The sequence below is a fragment of the Neovison vison genome, chromosome 1, assembly GCF_020171115.1.
Source record: "Neovison vison isolate M4711 chromosome 1, ASM_NN_V1, whole genome shotgun sequence".
NCBI lineage: Eukaryota > Metazoa > Chordata > Mammalia > Carnivora > Mustelidae > Neogale > Neogale vison.
Window position 1 is genome coordinate 307,973,229 of NC_058091.1, and position 25,803 is coordinate 307,999,031.

The 25,803-nt window shown below is 40.0% G+C and overlaps 1 protein-coding gene across 4 annotated transcripts in view; it reads left to right on the plus strand.

Moving 5' to 3' along the window:
- Positions 1-25,803, plus strand: part of CTNND2 (catenin delta 2) — a 906,151-nt gene that overhangs the window by 313,676 nt on the left and 566,672 nt on the right. The window lies entirely within an intron of this gene.

Below are 25,803 nucleotides of genomic sequence, written 5' to 3' on the forward strand. Positions count from 1 at the left end.
ATATAAACTTTACAAGGGCAGGGATTTTTGTCTGTTTTATTTTTTACTGAGGGATTTCCAGCCCCTACACCCATGCTTGCCTTATTTATGGAAGGGAAAAATGAAGAACTAAGTATAGATTTCTGGTGCCAAACAGACAGTGTTCTACTATGTTATTGTTTTCACGCATTGTAAAAACAAAGTAGAAAATACTCTGATTTATCACTGGCAAGCCAATATTCTAACATAAGTGTGAGAGAAAGTGGTCAGATACAAGACTTGTGCTCATAATTGATTGTGTCCCAACACTCAGCCAAGTATCACAGAAGAGGCGTTGAGAATTTCCCTTCTGTTCCGTGGTCAGTGGCATCGGACAGATTCGCAGTGAGAAAGCCTGGGGTGTTCTCCCAGCTTCCCCGCCTCTAGCTGTGGAAACTTGACCGGTACCTTGTGCTTCAGAGGCCATCTGTTGCTTCCACTGTAAACTGTGTTGGCTTCTACTGTGGTGCTCCACTGTCTCTGAGGTTCTGTGATGTATCTGCATATTTTCCAAAGCATTTTGTAAGGAACACGCAAAGAATTATACACAGTCTTTAAAATACAGTATCCTCTATTTCTCTGTGCTCGTAATGTTCATCAAGATGAGAAAAGAGACACTGTGACCTGGATTATTTATGTGCTCATATTCAGTCAGCAGTTCTGTTAAATAAGTTCTGCTCAAAAGTCAGAATGCATTTTGAGGATCCTGAGAATTACCAATCCATATAAATTGCATCCGTGGCAGAGTGTCATGCTGTGGCCATACGTGACGTTGGCTCACCTGGAGCGCATCGCAACGGTGAGCACAGGTTTGCCTCCTGTGCCGCTGGTCACCCGCCTCTACCCTGTCAACTTGTTCTTACCTTTGACAAGTTTAATTAAACTTAGCACTTCGAGTTTTAAAAATAAACTTCGCAAGCTCTAAGAATGTAATAAACACTACAGTGCGGCTAATTGCACAGTAACCTTCTCCAGCGTGCAAATATTTTTTTTTAAATGTGAGAGTTACTTCCTCGAGGAATGAAGGTGTTGAGTTCCTCTGTGGCTTCCAATACTACTGGCTCATTTTTAAAGATGAAAAACTAATCATAAGCATTGGTCAGTTGTCTCCTTATTTCTGTATGAAGCAAAGAGATGGTTGTTGGAACCTTTGTGTTTCCTTAGGTCTCAGCTGCTGGTAGCATGTAAGGGTAATAGTGGGCTTCCTGGGCCTCCCATGAGGGTAATTCCAAATAGGATTTCTTGCTGCATGGCTTCCACATCATTCACACATTCCTCCTCTGTGAATTTCAGCTTCAGCTCATTTCATGCCCGCGTGCTCTTCTGAACCAGCTTCTGGTAATTTCCGTCAATGTTTAAATAGAGTTTCTGTGAGAGAGACTATATTCAGCGTTGAAACGGAAGAGCAGTTAAATGTGGGTGTTAAGGTTGGGGCTCAGCTGCACCCGCCTGATCACACAGCACTTCCGCCAGAAAACAGAAGCCATAAATACGGAGGGAAAGATGACAAAGGTTTAGAGAGGGACACTTTGAGTGAGCTGTGGGGCTGTGGCTACATGCACAGGCCCAGGGCTTGTTGGGCCGTTTTGTTGTCGGCCCTCATGCTGCTGTGGACTGGACGTTAGTTTGTGGCCTCGGGCGTATTCTGGCTTCTGCTTGGCAGACGTAGTGCACAAATACTGCCAAATGTCATCCATTTCCCTTGTAGGGACTTACCTGATTTCTAGGCATATGACCTTAAATAAGAACTTTGAATTCTTTTGCTTAAAAATGTGTAAGCCTAGGGCACCTGGGTAGTTCCGTCAGTTAAACGCATCCGACTCTTGAATTCAGTTTAGGTCATAATCTCAGGGTCGGGGAATCTAGCCCTACACAGGACTTCACTAGGACTTCACGCTCACTAGGGACTCTGCTTGAGATTCCCTCTCTTTGTCTCTCTTCCCCTCCCCCTGCTCACGAGCTCTCTCTCTCAAATAAATAAATAGTTTTAAAAATGAAAATAAAGATGTATAAACCTAGGACACGTGGTAGCTCGGTTGGTTGAGGTCTGACGCTTCGTTTCGGTTCAGATCATGCTCTCAGGGTCCTAAGATCAAGGCCACGTTGAGCTCCACACCCAGTGGGAAGTCTGCTTGAGGATTCTCTCCCTCTTCCTCTGCCTCTCCCCTAACTCATGTTCACTTTCTCTCTCTCAAATAAATAAATAAATCTTAAAAAATAAAAAAAATAAATATTTTACACCTGGGCCTTTTATTTGTTTTTGCTCTGAAGTAATCACTGATAGACTTACCGAACGCAGCTAGTATCTGCTAACAACATCTCATTCAATCCTCACAAAGCCCCTATGTGGTAGATATTGCCCCTGGACTTTAGATGAGAAACATTAAGAGGAGTAATTATTTCATTATGTGGTATGTCTGAAATCACAGAAGAAAACTGTGCAAGACTTTGAATCCATACCGGCTTAACTCCGTAGCTCCCTCCCCTTCATCCTTCGTGCAATGGCATTGTTGAGTTTAAACATTTCACTTAGATTCTGCATTGATTTTTGCCTTTTTGTAGAGCCCCCGTCCCTGCATGGCATCTCTCTCCTTGTGTTTCTCTGCTGGTCGCCTCTCGCCAGGTGCTCCAGGCTGTTCTCCCTATTGATGTCCACAGATGGACCTGCTCATCAGCGCGCTCATTCAGAATCCTGCAGGGCCCGGAGCTCAGGGATTGGGAATGGTGTGCTAGGGGTACCTCTCTCTGAATCAGCTCGAGCACGGATTGTACAGGCACCTTCCTGGCCCAGAGTCTCAGAGGCTGGGCTGCACATCTGCAATTCTAAGAAGGCCCCTAGAGGACTGCTGGATGGACCCAGGGGTATTTGAGAACCCCCCATCTGATCTTACAGATGCAGAAGCTGGCTGTGAGTGAGGAGGGTGGGAAGACAAGTTCGAGGTGGAGCCGAGCGTTCCCTGCCCAGAATTGTGGGGGGGGGGCAGGATAGAGATTGGGGGAGTCCCAGCTGCCACAGTGGAAACTCGTGGGTTCAAAGTGATAAGAGATTGAAGGGGTCAGTGGTATCTGGTTGATCTCAGTCTCATATTTTTCCAGTCCTACCCTCTGCCATGCTGTATTTGTTCATGTGCAGGAGAGCAAGAGACCGAGACACAGAGACCGAGGCAGACGGAGGGGAAAGGACTCTACATCGGATCTGGTGATGTCCTCTCCTTTCCTCAGTTTCCTTCTCCCCTCACCGCTCTCATTTGCAACCATTGTGTGGTGTGGCTGATTGTGCACCCTTGTGATCCCATGCGATAAGTCCGCAGATGCTGATATGTCTAGAGCATCTCCTAAGGCTGTTTTAAGTTAAATGGCATAACACAGTTATTATATAGCACTATTGACTGAGCCTCTCCTACTCGCCAGTCCCTGTCCTCAACTCTAGGAATGAGGAGCCACAAGACCACTGCCTCTGTGGAGCTGCCCTTCTAGTTGGCGCCAGAGGACAAATGACCGACTGCTGTTACTCTTACCCCCCCTCCCTTCAAAAGAACTACGGGGTGGGAGTGGAGTTCCTTATGGTGACCTAGAGGCTCTGCCCAACCCAATGAGACCCAACAAGTTTGTCCTGGGCAGTGCTCCATGAGAACTTTCTCTTTACTCTCATTCTTAAAAGGAAGCCAGGTCAACAACTTTATTACCATCCTTGTCTACAGGGGATGTTGATGCCTTGGGGTGACTTTGAGAATATGTGCTTTCAGTGGAGACAGAATTCATAGTGTATCTAACCAGGTATGAAACAGGCCTCTTAGCTATGGGGTAGCAGGAAAAAATATGGGCCTGGGGGCCAGAGGCTGAGATTTATATGCTGACCCCAGTGTGCTCCAATCATAGGACTCTAAGAAAATGTGGGCATACTAGGTGCATAACTTTCTCTCCATCAGAAGAGTGACCCTCATCACCTTGGCACAGGTGCACTGGGATGTCATTCACGAAGCATAACTTCATATGGTAACTTCTTCCTCCGTCCACGGAACACCATTTTACCAGCTTAGGATGATCAGTGGCTACTCCTGGGCTGTAAGCGTTTTGTTATTTTTGGTAATGTGTTATTCATCTTAGAACGATGTGGATGTTCGCAGCTTTTGAAGGCAGAATTCTAAAGGGGTTTTGAGTGAGGAGGTGACTGTGTTACCCTAAGCCATGCAGCTGATGGTCAGAAAGTCCAGGCCTGGCGCTGCTGCACTGTGCATGGTGGGGCGACGGATAGTCGGTCAGCCTGAGTGCGCTGCCAAAGATGGTGGTAGGTGAGGCCACCTCCCAACTCTTCTTTTTTCTGTTGTTGCTTTTGATTTTTGGTTTGTTTGTGTGTTTACTTCTTTATTGGGATATATTTTGAGAAAGAGCTATTGAGTGGAACCAGCTCCAACTCTGGTATTAATTTTATTTCATTTTCTTTCCTTTCCCTGGTGTGTCCTGGAGGGGCTGTGAAGCTGCTATCTCTACTTACTTAATCCCTCTGCACCTGAGTTTCCTTACCTGCAAAATTAGAGTCTTCAGCTCTGTGATCCCTTCCAAATGAATAGGATTTTATTATCTCTCCTGTAGGGGCTTCCTGTTGCCGAGGTAGGGGTACAACTTTTAGCTGGGGAGCAAAGACTGACTAAGGTGGGCTCTCATCCGGGTCCCTGGATGAGCCTGTGTGTGTCTCTCACCCAGGGACCTCCAGCCTTTGCTAATTTCACTCCTCTAATCGGTTAAACTTTCGAGCAAGAACATCCATTGTATGTCCGTTTATTTGTACATGATGTAAATGTACGACTGTATAAAAATTCATTTGTTAGAAAATATGATAAAAATCTCATAGAGGTGAGAGAGGTGACAACAAGAGTTTAAAATATAAGTTCACACCTGTACTTCTCCTACCCAGGGAATTGCCTTGTGCACCCTGCTTCAGAGCAGTGCTGCTATGACTGAGCTGCACGGCTCAACAGTGTCAGGAAGTTAACAATCATTCAGATTCAGAAGCTGAGATATGAGAAATAGGAATGTTTGTTCCAGCTCAGCCGTCTGTCCTTGTAGGACCCTCCTGTCTTGATTATAACCAGATTTGAGATCGTTGATAAAGATGATCATGCAGTCACGAATGATTGTTCCTAATTTGTAAATGAGCATGTAATTACCTCCAGGCATTCTGCACCTAGGGGGCCAATGAGACAATGTCGAGATCACAGTGCGTTGCATCTAGGTACTAGAAGACTATCCAAGGCTTATGTTGATCTTTGTATGCCAGCGACTTGTACCAGGCATGTAGGCACTTATATATCCCTTTGGATTCACTGTTTAGTCGATGGTTATCAACAGGAAGGGAGACTGGTGGGAAAGCACTGAGCTAGGCACTTTCTTTTCAAAGTTGTAATCAAATAATTGGGCTGGGCTGCTGTCTTCCGAGCAAGCTTATAGAATTTGTAGGTTTTCAAAGCTAAAAAATATGCATACATTTTGTACAGAATTAGATTTCAAGAAAAGTCTAAGATCCTGAAAAAATATGAGATAAAACAAAAAGTTGAAAATTTGAAGACATGCCTACCCTTGTCTGTGGGCTCAAAGGTATCAAACGCAGAGATCTAACATGTATGGAAGTCTGGTTTTGTAGCAGTTTAGGATAAAAGCACTAAAGGCTTAGTTTAATTCAGATTTCAAATCAGGAAACTATTTGGCAAAGTTATGAAAGCTAATTTAATCTTAGGTTATATTAATGGGCAGTCACTGTAATTTGTAAATAAACACATAAGACAGAATGGGAGTAGGAAAAAGAAGGAGAACATTGCTTTTCTAGGAAAATGATGGCCCAAGTTTATCAAAATGGGAAGGTTCTCCATGCTGCCTTTAGTAGGATATAATTCATTTTTCTTAACTAAATTCAAGTTCTGCAGTATTTATTAAATATGCATATCTTGTTGACTATTTTATTTCTCTCTGGACTACTGCTTTTCCCACTTGAATAGCCAGGGAAAAGTGTTTGGGAGAAAATGGACCTAATACGTGCCCAACAGCTGCCGGAATCCTAGCGGCTTGCCGCCTCATTCAGCAGCCAGGAACGCTGGTATTCATTAGCTCTGCCCTCTCCATCAGGTAAAACCTGCACCTGATGGAAATTACAGTCCCCAGTTTCAGGGGACACAAAGATAATTTGGCTGTTCCTAAAAAGGCATAAACAAAATATTGGCTAAGCACAGACAGATGTTAAGGTTATACTCTGTACATGAATTCATGTACTTGAATTCACTTTAATGGAGTTGAGCTTATGGTGTAAGATCTTGCAGCTCATTATAACTAAGTTGTTATGGGCTGCTAATTTGCTAGAAGCTGCTGTATCATGAGCTAGCCCAACTGCCTTGATGGGTCTCCTGGTAGTTAATATGGATTAAATGTGAATCTTTTATTTTTTCCCCTGTGGTCTCACATAATGATATTAGCTTGTCTACAGTGTGACAAATTCAGTGTACCAGGAGCATCTGGTACACTATTCTTTATGACTGAAAATAAGCCTGCAAACTTCATCATGCACATCCATTAAGACACTTCCCCATATTGGGGAGATATGGAAGGGTGATGACCATGGAAGGGATTTATTGGCGACAGTGCATTTTGCTTCATTGTATAAGAACTATCTCAACAGTGGTACATTCATCAATGCTATGTTCCTGCAAGTTCTTGCTTGATTTTCAGGATGCAAATATGGATATATTCCTGGTTAGACTGAACTTAATTTATTCCCAGCAGAGGAATTTCAGAAAAGAAATAAAAGGAGAAGAAACTGAATTTCCACAGCTTGAAGATAGGTCTGAATTCAGTCTTTTGAAGTTGATCTGGAAATGGACCACACTGAAATGTTTAGGACATGAAGCTACTTTAGTAAAGAGGGTATTTTTTTAATTGAAGGCATGGTATTGTAAGAAATGAGAAGTAGATTCAGATCCTGTCGTGCACCGTTTGGATTGCAAGAAGTTAATATAAAAATGTTTTGCATATGTCACTACCTTTGCAGTGAAAAAATGTAAAACAAGAGTTGACCCACAGATGCATATTCTGTAACTTACCAAGAACAGGGCAGACCACCGGGCTAGTTCTCACTGTTGTTATTATCTCTGCTTTGGCACTACCTGAGCAGTCTTGAATTATTCACTTAACCTCTCTGATTGCTAGTTGCCTCTTCTTTGCACAAAAGGATTATATTTCATATCCTATATTCTTCCCTGGGCCATTTGAAGATAAAATAATTACAGTAACAATACAGCTGTTATTATACAAAGAGTAAAATTGGTACACTATTAGAGTACAATGGTAATAATAACTCCCTCTTACCTGATACCAGCCTTCTGGTAACCTCAGGCCCCTCAGTCAGCAGTAGATGTGGCATTAGCAATTAAAAACCACTCTGGAGGCAATGAGGAACAGGAACTCTGAAAGGTACACACACACACACACACACACACACACACACACACACACTAAATCACCGGAAAGAGATGTCAACAGTATAAATGAAGCGGAAGAGAAATGAGACTGTTTCTTTGGTTGAAGGAGCCAATAGCTGTGTGTGTCCACAGTGCCAGAGGACTTTCCTGTGTCCACCTGATTACGAAGAAGCTCTGTAGTAGACGAGAATTTAGGGACAGGCAAACTATCATCCTAGTAGGGCGATGTCCTCGTGATGTCGCATAGGATCCATGTTAACTAAAGACCTTCAGATGTTAAAAAACAAAACAAAACAAAACAAAAAACAAAACAAACAAACCACCCAGTTAGAAGATATTAATTATTTTCTTATCAAAAGAATTCAGTAACATTTCAGAGGGTTTCTTAGTTGCAGTATGGAAAGAGATGAAGTGGTGCATCACATTTAATGAATGAGGAAAATCAGGATCATTGTTGAGTATCAACCTGTTACTGAAGTCAAAACTTCCAACGTAATTTGCTTAGTATTCTATCTGGTCCTACGTTCCAATCAAACTGTACTCTAATTACTCCCTGAAGCACTTACACACACAGTCAATATTTGTCTAATTCTGTGCTTTAAATCATGCTGTTTCTTCCATTTGTAATGCTTTTCCTCTATTCACATGGTCAAATAGTAATCTCTCATTTCCCACCCCAGGTGCCACCTTGTGCATGGATCATTATCCTTGAATTCCTTCTCCCCGCTCTCTCCCATCTTCCCTAATTGGATGTTGCCCTTGAAATTCATTCATATCCGTCTCATCACAATTTAGCATTTTACTTTGTATTCTACTTAGTACTACACAGATGTCAACTCCTTTACTAGACTTAAATCTATCAACAAGATCTCTATCAGGGGTCTCCAGAGTGACAAAAGCAAGAGGGTATATAGAGCTATTTAGAAAGAGATTTATTATGGGGTCAGAATACGGATCTTGGAAGTCCTACAACCTACAAGTTTCGTGCTCCACGAGAGCCGATGTTGTAATTGCAGTCCAAACTCAAATATCTGAGAATGAGGGGAGTCCATGGTGTAAGCTCTGGTCCAAGTCCAAAGGTCTAGACAATCAAGACTGCCAGTGACTGGGGGCAAGAGAAGATGGATGTCCCAGCTCCCACAGAGAGAAAAAATTTGCCCTTCCTCCACCTTTTGTTCTGTTCAAGCTCTCAATTGATGGAGTGATGCCCACAGCATTGATAAGAGTGATCGTCTTAATCTACTAACATTCAAATGCCAAAGTCCTCCAGAAATACTTTTACAGACATCCCAAGAAATGATGTTTACCAGTGACCTGGGTATCCCTTAGCCCAGTCTGGTTGACACATAAAGTTAACCATCACAGGATCCACACCTGAACCAGTTTTATACCCATGTCTTTTCCTCTCTCTGTCATCCAGCACCTTGCACAACACTTTGTCCATTAATATCAGCTGCCTTACTGTTACTTTATTCATTCATTCCATAAACACTTATTTGGCACCCACTCTGCGGGTGCTATTAGAAATCTGGTTGAAAAATGGTAGTACTGTTTTTGCCTTGGAATTCAACATCATAAAGATAGTAACTCCAAAATTATTGAGACCTGTGGTTTGCGGGCAGGCAAGCAAGTATTGATGGCTCCATCCCCATCTATGGTTGGTGTTGGTGAGAAGGCAGTTTTCCTCTTACATTTCATTTATATACCATAGAAATCTGATATTGTGGTACCGAAGAGACACCAAGCAGCACTGTCGCCATACTATTTGGGACCAACTTGTATTTCTAGGGATCTAATGAGAGAACTTGATGGAACACTGGTGCCACTGAAGAGACTTAAGACATCTCCTTGCCCTGAAATACTGATAGGCACTCAACTCAAAGAGCTACCAGTAAACTTCACTAGAGAATTTTATGTTAGGAAGATGGTAAATCATGGGAAAACCCATTATTCTACCATGGAAATGTTACAGCGTAACAGTATATGAAAATGGCAATTTTATAATTGAGGGTTTTTTATATAAATTTTTTAGTTTGGTAAGAGAACTTTTGGGAGCTAAGCCAATAGAAAGCAAGTATCTACTGAAGCTTTTTGCAAAATCAGAGTGTGTTCTTTCCTGCTCTGAAAAGTGCTACTTTCTTTTCTTGGTGGCCAAGCAAAAGTAATAATATCTTTGAACATGTAAGTAACTAGGTGGTAATTAGCATATACATATTGTTTAATTGTAACTAAACACTAGTAAAGTTTGGAAGAAAATCTGTTGAGAGGATTCAGTTTTTGTTAATTATTTTAAGTCATGTCTGTAATTTCAAATTAATAATACTGTATTAACTTGCAAAAGCCTGTGTCTCTATAAACCAAAAAAATATGACCACCAATCAGATTATTTCAACACATTCAATTCAATATCAAGGCTTAATAGAGATATCATGATGCTTGTGGCAATAAATATTTCCTTTACTGTTATAGACTGTTAAGCCATTGAAAGGTTAAATGTTAATAACTATTAATTTTTATTCTTAGGAAATAAAGAGTCACTGCAATTTTCTAAGTACTTTAATAACAGAATCACATGTGTTAATTTTTTTAAGGATGACTTTTGGCTACGTTATGGAGAACAGACTGAAAGCAGTTATGAGCAGGGGCAGACACTCTAATTAGGAAAATGTGTTCAGGTCTCCAGGCAAGAGGTACTGGTGGTTAGAATTGGAGTGGTAACCGTGGAGGGTAATGGACAGATTGGAGAATAGACTTGGTGGTTACAACTCCACTCTCAAGTCCAGTATGGGTTTTCCTCCCACACTAAGCAATCATCTACCACTACCTGATTGTCTTTAAATTATGACACTTTCTACCCAGAGACAGCAGTGTATCCCACAGGTTAACTACTCAGTCCTCCAAGATTGCCTCTCCCTCTGCCTCACCCATTTCAGATGCCAGGGCCAAGTCCTGGTTGTCAGCTGTACTACTAACGAATTGACCAACTATAGATTGGGTTCAGTTATTTTCCTACAGATGCTTGCAGAACTCAAAGAAGCATTTTACTTACTGTATTACTGCTTGATTATTAAAAGGACATGGCTAGCAAACAGAGGTGGGGAAAGGGGGTCAGAGCTTCGTGTTCTCTTTGAGTGCATCATTCTCCCGAAATTTCCACATGTTCACCAACCTGAAGCTCTTTGAACCCCATAATTTGGGTTTTTATGGAGACTTCATAAACACAATCTCCAGCCCCTCTTCCCTTTCTAGAGGCTCCAGAGTTTGGGGCTGAAAATTCCTACCCTCCAGTTACATTGTTGGTTCTCCTGGCAACCAACTCCCATCTTCTGGTGTGGTTCAAAAGTTGAAATTTCATTAACATAAAAAAAAAAACAAAAAAACACGATGTCATTCTTACCCCTTAGGACATGTCAAGAGTTTGAGGAACTCTGTGAAAGTGGGTTTTCACTTTCACAGAAATGGGGTTGAAAAACTAATATATGTATTTCTTATTATAAATTATAATATCACAGTGGTGTTTATTTATTGTGTATGGCTGGAGAGGACAAAGTGCAGAATCATAAACACATTTGGGGATTAGGTAACTTGGGTAAATGAGAGCACTGCTGACTGAGTTAGGAAAACAACAGGGTGTGAACAGGTTTGCAGATTGTCTGTGATGTCAGTTTGGGACATGAACCTCTGGGTTTTCCAGAGTGGATGTCAGTGGCCATTTGTATGAACACCATTATTGGTTATTGAAGCTGTGGGGATTGATGAGATTATTTAGAAAAAGTCTAAAAAAGTAGAAATCTTTAAAAATCCCAATGAAAGAGTAGCTTAAGAGAATAGGAGACATCCATATTGAGTAAGAGCAGCCAGAGAGGTGGGGAGGGAGGCAGGAGAAGAGTGTATTGAAAACCATAAGGGACGCCTGGGTGGCTCAGTTGGTTGGACGACTGCCTTCGGCTCAGGGCGTGATCCTGGAGTCCCGGGATCGAGTCCCACATCAGGCTCCCAGCTCCATGGGGAGTCTGCTTCGCTCTCTGACCTTCTCCTCGCTCATGCTCTCTCTCACTGTCTCTCTCTCTCAAATAAATAAATAAAATCTTTAAAAAAAAAAAAAAGAAAAGAAAACCATAAGAAGAATTTGTTTCAGGAAGAAAGGAGAAGCCAACGAAGTAAAATACTAACAGTAGGTCACTTAAAATACTGCTGGTGTGTGGTAATGAGCTCATAAAGAATTATTCCCCTAGAATGAATGTCTAGCTATTTAACTTCCACAAAAGCATTGATTGAGAAAGGATAAATACTGGCCCTTTGTCAATCAAACATTTCTGTCGTAAATAGAATTATTGCAGTAAATCTTTTTCTATACTTCAAGTTAGTTATACAAAAGACATATAATATGAGAGAGAGAGAGAGAGAGAGAATGTACAAGCACAATTCATGGAAAAATACAGAAATTTAGCATTGGAAATACCACAAAATCACTTAAACTCATCTTTTACATTTTGTCAGACACCTGAGTGAGTTGGCTCTATGTCCATACACTTTCTCATATTGACCCAAACTGTATTTTTTGAGGTCATGTATTACATCATTCATCCATCAATCCATTCATCATTTATTGAATGTACTATATATTAGGTGAGAGGAAGATGATCACATAAAGGCATGACCCCTGCCATCAAGACATTTATGTTCCAAGAGAGAACTCAAACAGGTAATTAAGTGAATTCAGTAAAGCATTGTTGTGCAGTGAGAGTGGTGGTCAGTTGTTGTTGTGTGGCAGGAGTGAGCTTGAGGCCAGGAATGTACCCATACAGAACAGATGGTAATTAAGTAAACGTTGAGATTCAATACCATAAAACTGAAAGTCAAAAGCACTTTTCCCAAACTTAAGAACAGGGGAAGAGTGGGGAGGAGGAAATGGATATTTGGAGCAGTGGGCCCAGAGTGAGCACATGCAAAAATCCATTGGAGGAAATGCAAGTCATTGATCTTGGCAGAGCCTAGAGTTTTAGTACTTCTCTTTTGCCCTTAAATACATACTGGAAGGCTGCTTTTGTCACTGTGTTGTAAACATAGGCAAGGACGTTTGAGCATAACTTTCCCCATCCCCATTGCCCTCACTGGGTGTTTCGGAGTTTCACATTGGCTCTCTTCAAGTAAAGGATCATTATTAGAAGGATATATTTCAGTTGTAGTGTGAATGTGAACAGTACAATGAGTATAATTCTTCCAGTGGTTGGACATCATAATTCCAATATTTTATTTCTACAAAAGCAAGGAAAACTAAAAAGAGAGAGCATAAAATGGTAAGCTACAGTCATTCCTCATTAAGGAAGTTTCTGTTATTCCTGATTCTATAGCCTCCAATAAAGCAGTGAGGCTGAATAATGCTAGATTTTTGAGGCACTGGAGTTCTGAACAGTTCGAGCTAGCCTTTGAGTTCTACTCCCATCTAATCTTTGGGGAAGCTACTTAATATCTTTAAGGTTGAGATGTCTCAGACAATGAAGTATTTTATTGGATCAGTGTGAGGAATGAAAAATTAACGCATGTAAAGCACTTAAGGGAATATGATATATGGTAAGTAAATACTTAAAATATTGGGTGTTGTTTTTATGTGCTACTATCATACATAGGATGGTCATTCCCAAGAAGATATGGGCATTACAATCACTAGTAGAAACTTTTTAAGATGTATGGGTCAGGACCTCATTACCTATAAATTTTTATTCTGTAGCTCTGGGTTCTGTACTGGGCATTTAAAAAGTGCTAAAGGTGCCTGTGTGGCTCACTTGGTTGGTTGAGTTTCCAACTCTTAATTTTGGTTCAGAACATGATCTCAGGGTCATGAGATGGAGCCCCACGTTGGGCTCCATGCTAAGTGTGGAGCCTACTTAAGATTCTCTCTCCCCCCTCTCTGCCCTCCCCTACCCCTGCTTATAAGAGCATGTTCTCTCTCTCTCTCTCTTAAAAAAAAAAAAAACAAAACTAGAGATTATCAGGATATAGTTAAGAGTCCATAATAGTATCACTAATTTTTTTAATGAAACCCAGTGAATTTTTACATCATTTTAAACTACCAAGAACTATGGCCTTCTTTATTTCATGGAGTCCTGTCATGTAGATGAATTAAGTAAACTGCGGTAAATATGCTTTATTTGGATAACAAAGCATTTGGTAAAATAACATGTTAGAACAAAGCCAATAGAATCCTACAGACTGAAGGAGTTGGTCAGAAAGAGGTGTTTCTTTATATTTTTATTTTATTGAAACCATTCTGGAAAGGTGCCTATGATTCTGCTTCAGGGTGCTGATTCCTGTCATCTGCTGTCTTGCTAGATGACCCAGAATGACACGGTGGTTGTTTAAAACATTAATCTGTCAGTTCTGTAAACTTTCGCAGACAGCTCTTTGCCATAGTTTTCGACTCATCAGTGAGGTCTACACAGCCTTACAGTTGACATTGATTTGTTCCATTCCATCCTGACATCATGGCTTTGTTCCTTCCAGATTTGTTGGACACTTTGCTGTAAGCTTCCTATCATTAGCCTGTCATTTGTGCCACCTTCCCTTCGATTTGGCTTCAGAACGTGTCTCAAGGGGATGAAATTAACATTGCCAGGAGTGTGTGGCTATGAAGTCAACTCACTCATGTGAAATGGGATTTAAAGGTGGTGTGGGATAAAAGGTCACCTAGGATCATCTGATGGCACACATTCTTGATGGATGCAGAGAAGCGGGACACTAGGAGACAAAAAGTCATCTCCACAGTGGAAAACTGGTCTTTCATCCTTTTTGAAAAAGGACTCCAGACAGAAGACAGAGAAGTACAGTCCTGGAAATTATTGCATCCTAGAGCCTGAAGAGAGAGAGCGGTGATCTTCCCTTCTTTCATTTTAGAGAGAGCTAGAACAATTGTGTTGGCATTGGTGCTTCTGAGAACCAGGTATTAGCACCTGGTTTGGGACACGGTCATGCTTGAGGGGAAGTAGGAAGACCAACTGGTACAACGTAAAACACTCTTGCTCAGGGCTTTCAGCAAATGGTTAGGTACAAAGGCCAAGGGCATTTTAGGTTCACTCTTACTCCTTTGCTCTGAGGTTTCTAGTTTCTTTTAGAAAAATGAACTGACCTCCAGGGAAAGAAGGTAAATTGAACTCTTTCTTAATATCTGCTCCCTCGCCAAAATGGCAATGAGAGTTTTTAAAAGGGATAACACCACCAACTTAGAGAATGGATAAATAAAGAATGATATGTCACCATGTTTGCATGACCATCAACTCAGAATTACTTCATGTACCATTGGAGAAAGCAACAAGTACTTCTAATTAAACTATAACATACTATCCAATGTAAGTCATATCAATTTAAGAGAGAGTAAACCCAGAGGTATTAAAGCATGAAAAATCTTGGAACTGAGCAGTCTTAGAGCTGCTAAAATAGGGTACATAGACAAGGTGGTAAATAATTTATCATATCTAAGAAAATAAGTCCTAAGCAGTAGAGAAGAAAAGAGCATAAGCCAATTTATAAGGAAAGTCTTGCAGATGTTTGTGGGAGTGGGCATATGGGGCATGAAGTCTAGCTTGCAAACAGGAGATTGTTTGCAAATCTGTTTAAATATCAGTCAGCCCCTTAATTATGACCCTATCATACACAGCTAGACAGACTGCTCCCACCCAACACTGGCAAAGACTAGAGGTGAATTATCTGAAGACGATGAAATTAGAGTCTCTTAACTCAGAGGTACAAGGAAGAGCATTGAAGTGGGTATTGGAAGTTGGTAGGGGGAGTAAGTGAAATTTTACTTACTAAATTTTGAGGCTCTCCCTTTCACCCTGCCCCCAGCCTCTACCCATACACGGTTTTCAGAATAGGGGCAAACACATGTTCAAAGTCAAAGCTGGAGCTTGAGAGAGCCTCGTCTGGGAGTTCTGCATGGAAGAATCATGCAGCGCTTCTCCTAGAAGAGCACAGCTTACCAGCTCTACTCACCAAGAGTCTGATCAGCTCTCTGAATTCCCACTCAAATAGAAGTAGCCCGCTGGAGACCTTGATATGTTCAAAAGCCTATAACATGAAAGACAGAGTCTAGAATAAACTGAAAATCCTCATAAAACAGGAACTATGCAAAGAGAAGAAAACATAGCATTAATATCACAGAGAGAGAAAAAAAGTTGATTTCACATAAAATAAATACTGGATGATAATGGAAAGGACTATTCAGAGAACAGAAAAGTAGGTTTTAGAAATTTAAAGTATAATTACATGAACGAACCAACCACTTGTTAGAGACTTACATGATTAAATTGAGGATCCTTTTCGGAAAGTAAAAGTGAAACATAAAAGAAATGGGCAGCTAGAAGAGAAATACTTTTAAATAAGAAGGCTACGCAACTGATATAGATCTTACATCTGAAGAGTTTAAAAAAAAAAGAAAGAATTTTTTAAGAAGGGATAAAAACATGAAAAAGTTTTCAGTAGTATTATGGAATAGCCTAGAACTGAATAATGCAAGTTTCTGGATTGAAAGTTCCCACTAACGGTTCTGAAGATGCCTAAAAATAGATTTATATCAAGACATACCACAATAAAATTTTAGAACACTAGGGACTAAGAAAAGATACACTTTTTTGGGGGAGAAATGAAAGCAGATTTCACACAAAAAGATAAAAATTCAGAATGTTTCACACTTTCAACAGCAACACCTGGAAGACAGGAGATAATGAAGCACTAGCTCAAAACTCTAATGGAAAATTATTTCCAACCTAGAATTCTCTTCTTCTGTAACCAGCCTTAGAACCAAGTTTGAGAGTAGAATGAAAACTTATCAGATATTCAAGGTCTCAAAAAATGGCCTCCCACTCTCTTTCTCTCTAGAAAGGCATTTTCTACCAAAAAAGGAAATAAAGTAGGAAAATGAAGAAAGCAGCAGATCTAGAAAGAGGAAACCCATGTAAGAGAAGGACGAAGGAAATCTCCAGGATGGAGATAAAGAGAGGGTCCATGATGATAGCTGGGTAAAAAGGCCAGACTAGAGCAGATTGGAAGACACCAGAATAGATTTCTTCAGTAGATGGAACTGATACATTATTTCTTGTGTTTGATTTATTGGGAGAAGTTTATATCTGTCAAGGGAAGCTTGGGTTTTGATTCATGACAAGTACATAAGCAACAGAACAAACAACAGTAACAAAAAAGACAAGCCACTCATTTAGAGAAAACAAAATGTATATTTATGTTAAAAAAAAGTCATAGTAAGAACCGTGCACATTGTGATATTGTTCTAACAAACATCAAAGTCTAGTTGGATGGGGAACACAGAGAAATGTCTACACACGATGGCGGATGGGGAAATAAAGTGAAATCCTCATCTTCCACTATGGGAAATTAATCGATGATGCCTATAACTGAAAGCTTAAGAAATAATAATATTGGAAAATTAATGGAGATATGGTTATACAAATCAGAAAAAGGAGTTAAATGTGCTTGCCTCTGAAGAAGAAACTTGACAAATATTTTACCCATTTCAATTTGTATATGTACAGATTGATTTGAAAACAGCAATGACAATTACTTTCCTTATACAGATAGAAATACAGCGACCATTAGATTCTCTTTCTGTACATAATTTTTATATTTTTATCACATATTCATTTGTGTATTATATAATATATGTGATATGTATAATTATATATAATTGTGTATAAAACATGTATAATTATATATAATATATAAATTATATATTTCATATGTGTATAAAATCAAAGATGAACTGACTAGAAAGAAAAAAAAAGCAAAACAAAGTTTAAGCAAAAGAAACTTCTCCTAGATAAACCTTTAACAGCTCTTTCAAGTAAGGATTGCACATTTTTATTACAATTCATGAGCCTACTGAATTCTAAGAATAACATATGATGGAGACATTTTATAGAACTGCTGATTTTTTTGAAGTCCTATGGAAGTTTTCTCAGATTCATTTATGATCATGAAATACCCACTTTGAGAAAAATTATTTTGTGACAAGCAGTTTGGCTATTTCATTCCAGGAAGCTTGAAACCAGAATCTTGGGTCATTTATTCATCATTTACCTAGTTCCAACTGTATATCAGGCATTTTGCTAACAGATAAAATGATGACATCGGACCTAGTCTCTTGCTTAAGAAATTCACAGTCTAGGAAGGACATAGACCCTTGAAGAGAACATTGTAATGGAATACAAAAATTACAAGAACAAAAATGTAAACTGATTATCATTGGATCACAGGTGATAGCCTTAGACACTACTGAGAAGTAGAGATGACAGCAGCTGGCCATTAAAGGAAGGTAGACCTGTTGCTCATTGATAGGTTTTCTATTCTCATCTAGGTTAACCTAACAGGCCTTCTTTGAGACCTCATTTAAGAGAACCCCGGAGGGGCACCTGGATGGCTTACTGGGTTAAGCCTCTGCTTTTGGCTCAGGTCATAATCTCAGGGTCCTGGGATTGAGCCCCACATTGGGCTCTCTGTTCAGTGCAGGGCCTGCTTCCCCCTCTCTTTTTGCCTGCCTCTCTGCCTACTTGTGATCTCTCTCTCTCTGTCAAATAAATAAATAAAATCTTAAAAAAGAGAGCGAGAGAGAGAGAACCCTGGGGCCTTCACTAACATGGTCAAACCTTTCAAATGCCATTGCATTTCTTCTCGCCTGCCACCATTCTGTTGCACACACGAGACTGCACAGCACCGCCATTTTGTGTCTGAGTAGGTGCTGGTCCCCTAGTTTTTACCTCTACAGGAGATGAGGTTGACAAAAGTTTTGATGCCCGAGACTGTGTTTCAGGACATGTTCTGAGTCCACATTCCCATTACATGGGGTTGGTATAGTCAGTTTGAATCTTAAGTCACTGGATTCTAGCAATCAGATCTACTCTGTAGAAAATGTCTTCCACTGCCTAGAAGCTCATCTGTCTTCTCCATACTCCACATCTGTCTAGTCTCTTTTCCATCTTCTCATATTTGTAAAATTGTGGCAAACCCATACTTACTGAATTCACTATTCAGTCTAAAACTTTTCCACTTTCTCAAATCCAGCTTGTATAGTCCCCACTGGTGCTATTTCACAATGTTAAGTAAATTATTTATTGATGGAATTAATAAAACTGTATGTTTTCTGATACCAGTTTTCACACTGAGTTAGCTAAGTCCCCTCAAGAGTCTTTATATGCTTTTATCCTTTTAAAAACATTTAATAAACTACATTTAATTAAGCTGAATTAATTATTAATTGTTAATTTAGGCTCTTTAGGAAAAAGTTATGAAACTATATGATAATTTTTCTTAAAATCCTTGTGTGTTATGTGACTCAATGATGTGCTATTCTAGGAATGAATATCCTTTGATTTGACTCTTAGTAAATTTTAATGAACTTTGGTATCATTTATCTGTTACTTTTATAAAACTTTTTCTCTAAAACAAGATAATTTCCACATAGTGGGGAGATTTATTTTCTCTATCACTACTTTGCTTTTTCTTCCAACTTCCCTTACCAAAGGATGTCTTCTTAATCCACACCCTATTGTTAATTCCCATGAAGTCCCAGTTTCTGCATCACATTTTGGGGCACAATTTTATTTATGCATAATTGATATAAAATAAACTGTCTATTTTTAATAGACACAATTTGATGACTTTGAACATATGCATGCACCCATGATATCACCACAATGGAGGTAATCCCCTCCAAAAGTTTAGGACCCTTTTATTTATTTATTCATTCTTTGGTGATAAGAACATTTAATGTGAGATATACCATCTTAACAAATTTTTAAGCACACCACATTGTATTGTTAATTGTAGGCACCATGTTGCCTGGCCGATCGCTAGAACTTGTTTGTCTTGTATAACTGAAACTTTATACCCACTGAACAACTTTCTATTTCCCCCACTCCCAAGCCCCCGGCCACCACCGTTCTCTTTGCTGCTTGACTCTTTCACACACTTCAGATAAATGGAGTCTTGTGCCTTTTCTCCTCTGCACCTGACATCTTTGAGTTGGTAAAATGTTTTTCCAGGTCTATCCATGTTGAAGTGGATGGTGCAAATTCCTTCTTTTCTGAGGGTAAATAATATTCCATTGTAAGGGTCTACCATGTTTTCGTTATGCAGCTGTCTGTTGTACATTTGAACGGCAGCATGTGTTGGCTATTGTGAATACTGCTGCAGAAGGGGCGCCTGGGTGGCTCAGTCGGGTAAGTGACTGACTCTTCATTTCAGTTCTGGTCATAACCTCAGGGTTGAGAGATTGAGTCCCACGTTGGGCTCTGCACTGGGGGTGGCACCTGCTTGGCATTCTGTCTCCCTCTCTCTCTCCCTCCTCTCCCTCTGCCTCACCTTCACCTCCCTCTTCCTCTTTAAAACAAAATGACACTAGTGCTGCAGTGAACACAAGTGCAGATATTTCTTCTAGGTCCCGGTTTTAGTTCTTGCGGGTATACACCCAGGAGTGGGATTCCTGGATCACATGGTAATTCTATTATTACTATTTTAAGGAACCTCCTCACTGTTTTACATAGTGACCGCACCAGTTTACATTCATACCAGCAGCGTGTAGGCATTTGATTTCTCTACATCCTTGTCAGTACTTGTTATCTTTTGTTTCCTTTGAGAACAGCCACTCTAACAGGTGTGAGGGGATTTATCTCATTATGGTTTTGATTTGTATTTTTTTGATTAGTGATATTGGGCATCTTTTTACATACATGTTGGCCACTTGTATGTCTTGTTAGGAGAAATGTCAATTCAAGTACTTTGTCCATTTTTTTTTTTGTACTGAGTTGTATGATTTCCTTTTGTATTCTGTAGGTTGCCTTTCCACTCTGATGGCTGTTTCCTCTGTTAGAAGAAAAGGAAGCTTTTTAGTTTGATGTAGCCCTGCTTATCTATTTGTGCTTTTGTTTCCTGTGTTTCTGATGTCTTCACTTCTTAGAGCTCCATTTACACCATCACTTCCACGCTGAAGCTTCCCAGAAGACCATGCTGTGGTCATTGCCTTGCCATGATACTCCTATTTATTTATTTATTTGTTTGTTTATTTATTTAAGCCTCTTTTGTTGCTACTACACTCCATATCCAAAATCTCCAAAGATATTTCTTTACTCTCCTTTTTTTTTTTTTTTAAGATTTATTTATTTATTTGAGAGCGAGAAAGAAAACACACATGCTGTTGGGGAGGGGCCACTGGAGAGGGAGAGAACGTGTCAAGCAAACTCCACACTGAACGTGGCATTGAGGTGGGCTTGATCTCACGACCCCAAGATCATCTGAGCTAAAACCACACTGGACACCCAACCAACTGTGCTGCCCAGGTGCCCCTTTCTTCACTCTTCTTATCTTTCCTTAAGTTCTCACCTCGACTGACTTAATTTAGTAACACATATTCACTTGTAACTGGTATTACAAATTTCACGAAATTTACCCACATACTTATTTTTTTCCAGTTGATTTCTTGGGTACCTCTTGGCCTTATTAGCAACATTTGTCTCATGAATGTTCTACCTCAAAGTCTCTAAGAAACTCAGGGAATTATTCAGTTCTGAGAGGTCAGTCATCCCTCCAGACATCAAACTGAGTCAGAACTGGAGAATGTCTTCTTTCCCCCTATACCACAGCTTCTGTAGCCACAGTGGAGCGGAAGCTCGTTCGTTGTTGTGATGATGCCCTAGGTGATTTTATGGGTGCTGTTAGGCCACACACATCTCTGAGTTTGAGAACAGTTGCAGCTCTTCTACCTCCCAATTCTAAGGTCAATTTCCGATTCCAAGCAGAGTAGGTCCTGAGAGTTCCCAACCTGTGATATATTATGGTGAGAACAGCGCTCCCCATAAGCCTTTAGACCCTTGAGTTGGGGTAAAGTAGGAAACGACTATAATGTGAGCAAAAAAGCAGAAGGCATTTCAGATCCTGGTCTCTAGAGTTCGAAGAAATAAAAATTCTTTAAATAACAGGTCTTAATCTGAGTATGAATGAAATTGATAGTTTATATTGGCATCACATGCCCTTTATGTTAATGGACTTCCATGGCCTCTAAAACAAAAGAATTGAAAATATAGCGAAGATTTAGTCCAACGAATATTCATTAACTTCTTTAATGCTACCCCTTCTGTCTGTCCAGACCTCCTGAACAACATCCTTTATCTCATTCTCTTTTCTATTTTGAAGGAAGAATTTCTTTCTTGGCCAAGGCTAAGCCTTTCACCTTAACATTTTTGTAAAGTAAGGAAAAAAAAAAAACTAGGAAATAGCAATGTTATTATGAATATACAAGGTAATACATGTAGAGCACTTGGGTCCATGAAGATGTATATAGTTAACAGGTATTGATTGAGCAGCTACTATGTGTCAAGATTTCTCTAGACATTAGATACATTGGCAACACAGCAGGGAAAATTTCTGCCTTATATATGGGCCTAGAAACTAGGCACTCAATAGTGAGTACTCAATAAAAACTTATTTCCCATTTTATTTTTATGTTTTGTGTTGTTATATGAATAAAATACAAGATTTTAGATGAAGAAGAGAAACTTTCTTTCTCCTTGAGGACTTTGACATTTACTATGTGTTCCTCAGTGAAACACAGGGGAAAATTCATTTAATTACTTTCTTGGTTCATATACAGGATGATAAAGTAAACATTTATTGAGTGGCTATTTTAAAAAGGGAACATACTAATACCCATTTCCTTAATAAAGAAAATGTCAGTACAGTTAAGTCATCATAATAAATAAAACAAGCAAGTCACACAAAAGTAGCTGTTTGTTTTTAATCCTATACTAGTGAGTAACATTGAAGAGAACATGTAAAAGCTTAAGTATTTGCCTGGTTAGTAGTTCATTTAATATGAGTTTTTAAATATAGCAGAAAATATCCTTTTATACATCAAACAGGAAGGAAAATTGTGAATTCCTAAAAACCTTCCAGGTTTCAGCTCAGATAGAGTAACAGGAGCCTGCCGGTACCTTCCCATCTGAAACAACAACACATACAGACAATATGAAACAACACTTTCAAGACTCTGGACTTTAAGGAGTGAAGAAAGTGGTTTCTAAGAGACACAAAGCAAATAAGGTGAGCCTACCATTTCCCCAGCTACAACAGTGTAGAAAAGCAGACCTACAGAGTCCAGGGGACTCCCTGCACTGGGAAGACAGCACTGACAGCCAGGGAGGAAAAGGGACTAGAATGTTTGGGGTAAAATACAAGAAGGGTGGTCGCTGCTCAGAAGGAGAACCCTTGAAATCTACAGAGGATCCACTTCTACCTTCATCTGAGACCTGAGCATCCTGAGTCTGTAAGGAGGCCGCAGGGAACGAACCATTTGAAAGGATGGGAGGAAACACTACCAACTACCAACCAGGGGCCAGAAGTACGTGCCCGCACCTACCAGCCTAACTGGAAAACCCAGAATCCGTTGGACACGGAGTACTTAGAAGGATCCCCCTAGGTAAAGTAGAGGAATTTGCCGAGGACAAAATGCTGCTCTCTTTCCCCAAAACAAATCTGAAATGCAAGACCCAAGTGTACCAAATTGCGTCCAAGAAACTGTGCCCTAGAACAGAACTTAAAACATCTGTAGGAATATGAAGATACCCAGAGCACCATAAGGTAAAATTCAAGATGTTTTATGTTCAACCAAACATCACCATACGTGAGGAGGAGCAGAAACAGGGCCCGTACTGAGGGGAAAAAATCAGTCGGCTGAAACTGAGCCAGATGCTAACGTTAGCTAGTCGGGACGTTAAAATAGTTTTTGTGTGTATGTTCCCGGTGTTCATAAAGTAGGGGACATGGAAGATATAAAAGAGACCCAGGTGAAACTTCTAGAGGTGTTTGACTGATCAATGTCTGAGATAAAAATATACTCGACAAGATTAAGAGTGGGTCAGATACTGCAGGGGGGGGGAAGAGTGATTAACTTGACACCGACGGACGCTGCTATCCAAAATGAAACACAGAGTGAGGGGATAAAAAAGAACCTTCAAAATGGGCAAAGAATCCCTGAGCTGTGGGGCTATTCCAAGTGACCTAATAAGTATGTAATTGTAGTCACTGAAGGAGGCGTTTTAGTGGGGAAAGGGGAAACAGTTTGAGGAATCAATGACTAAACGCTTTCCAGATCTAGTGGAAAAGAAACCCACAGATCCAGGAAACCCAGTGAACCCCAAGCATAAGAAATGTGGAAAACTATAGTAGGAACGTTGTCATCAGGTGTTCACCAGGGATAAAGAGAAAATCTTAAATGGAGGCAGAGAAAAAAAATCACTGTATAGACAAACAAATACATGAATACCATGGTTTGTTTTTTTTTTGGTCAGAAACAATAAACAAGAGGACAAAATGTCTTTCAAAAATGAGGGCAAAATAGTGTTGTTAGGCACGTAAAGCTGAGAGAATTCATCGCCGAAAGAACCACATTCCAGGAAACATGAAAGGAAGTCTCTTAGACGGAGGGATGCCAGATGGAAATGCGGATCTACGCAAAGTGATAAGGAGACTGAAAATTGTGACTCGGGGTTTGGAAGGCAGCTTGCATGAGGGTGTCTCGTCACCTGCCTCCCTAACCCTCATGCGGAGGAAACGTGCAGTGAGACCCACACGCGTAATGACATTCCATCTCCCTCCGAGGAATTCTATATGATCTTTAAATATTGTTTTTAAGGTGATACCGTTCTAAAGGGATAGCTTGGTTTTCTGTTAGGACAGATACTAGATAAAATATATTATAAAGCCTAGAAATGAAAATCTTTTAGAACCTGCATATTTTTGTGGAAAGGAGCTGCCAAAAAAAAAAAAAAATGCTGTAGAACTTGCTGGAAGAAGAAGCAGAGATTAGGGGCACAACATGCATTCTGACAGAGGTGTTGGTATTTCTTCTTTACAAATAATCTTTGCTGTCCTTCAGAGTATGTAAGGGTAAAGATGTGAGCTCCCACAACAACATGCTTCCTTAGTTTTAGAACTTGAAAGGGAAAAGTTGAGCTCTCATGGGCAACATGTTTCTTTTTTTAATATTTTTATTTGAAAGAGAGAGTGTGCGAACGAGAGAGAGTGCATGAATAGGGGGAGAAGGAGAGGGAGGGGGAGAATCAGACTCCCCCCACCCCAGCAGGAAGCCTGACGTGGGACTCCATCCTGGGACTCCAGGATCCTGACCTGAGCTAAAGGCAGATACTTAACTGACTGAGCCATCCCAGGTCCCCTTTTAAAGTGTTTCTTACTTAGTTCCCCAAAATAATGTTAACAGAAAAGAAATCTGCTCTTGTGGAAAAGAACAAGGGAATTTTTAATATATGTGGAGGACACACCATATCCTACTTTTTAAAGGTTATCACCCAAGAGTGTCTCAGGATAGCAAAAACAATAAACTCCTCTTTCCTGGGAAGACAAATCTTTGCAATGTTAGGAGTTTTCATTCTCCCACACTGACCCGTATTGTCAGTATTTTCCAGCATTTTTGTTTTCCCATACCCCAAACAAAACTGTGCAGGTAATTTGCTTTTATTTTTTTTTAATTTTTTAAAATTTTATTTATTTATTTGACAGACAGAGATCACAAGTAGGCAGAGAGGCAGGCGGAGAGAGGGGAGGAAGCAGGCTCCCTGCTGAGCAGAGAGCCCGATGCAGGGCTCGATCCCAGGACCCTGGGATCATGACCTGAGCTGAAGGTAGAGGCTTTAACCCACTGCGCCACCCAGGCGCCCCAGTAATTTGTTTATTAAGGAAATCAAATGTAGTTTGATTATGTTGTAAAAACTTCTTCTGAATTTTTTTAGTTAAAATACATGCTTTGGGGGTGTGTGGGTGGCTCACTTGGTTAAGCAACTGCCTTCAGCCTAGGTCACTCCCAGGTCAGTCTCCCTCTAGCCTCTCTCCTCTCATGCTCCCTTTCTCTCTCAAATAAATTAATAAAATATATTTTTATTAATAAAATAAATAAATTAATAAAATATATTTTTAAAATACTTGCTTTGCTATAAGTATGTTTATTAAAATACTTAAATGCATGGAAAAATAAGATAAAGATTAAAATGTGGTACAAAAGTCCTATAATTGGAACTAAAATACTTGACATACTGATTGAATTATTCTTCATTAACGTTGATCCTTTAACAGTGGATTTCAGGCAGATTTGTAGAAGTATTCTTCATTGGTTTAATTGGGTTGTTTTAAGGTGATACAGCAAATACCCCAAAGGATATTCACTTAGTAATTAGGCTATCAAGGATCAGTATCGTTCCCATTCTGCTGAAATTTAAAGCCTACAGAAGCAGAAGTTTAAGCGTGATTT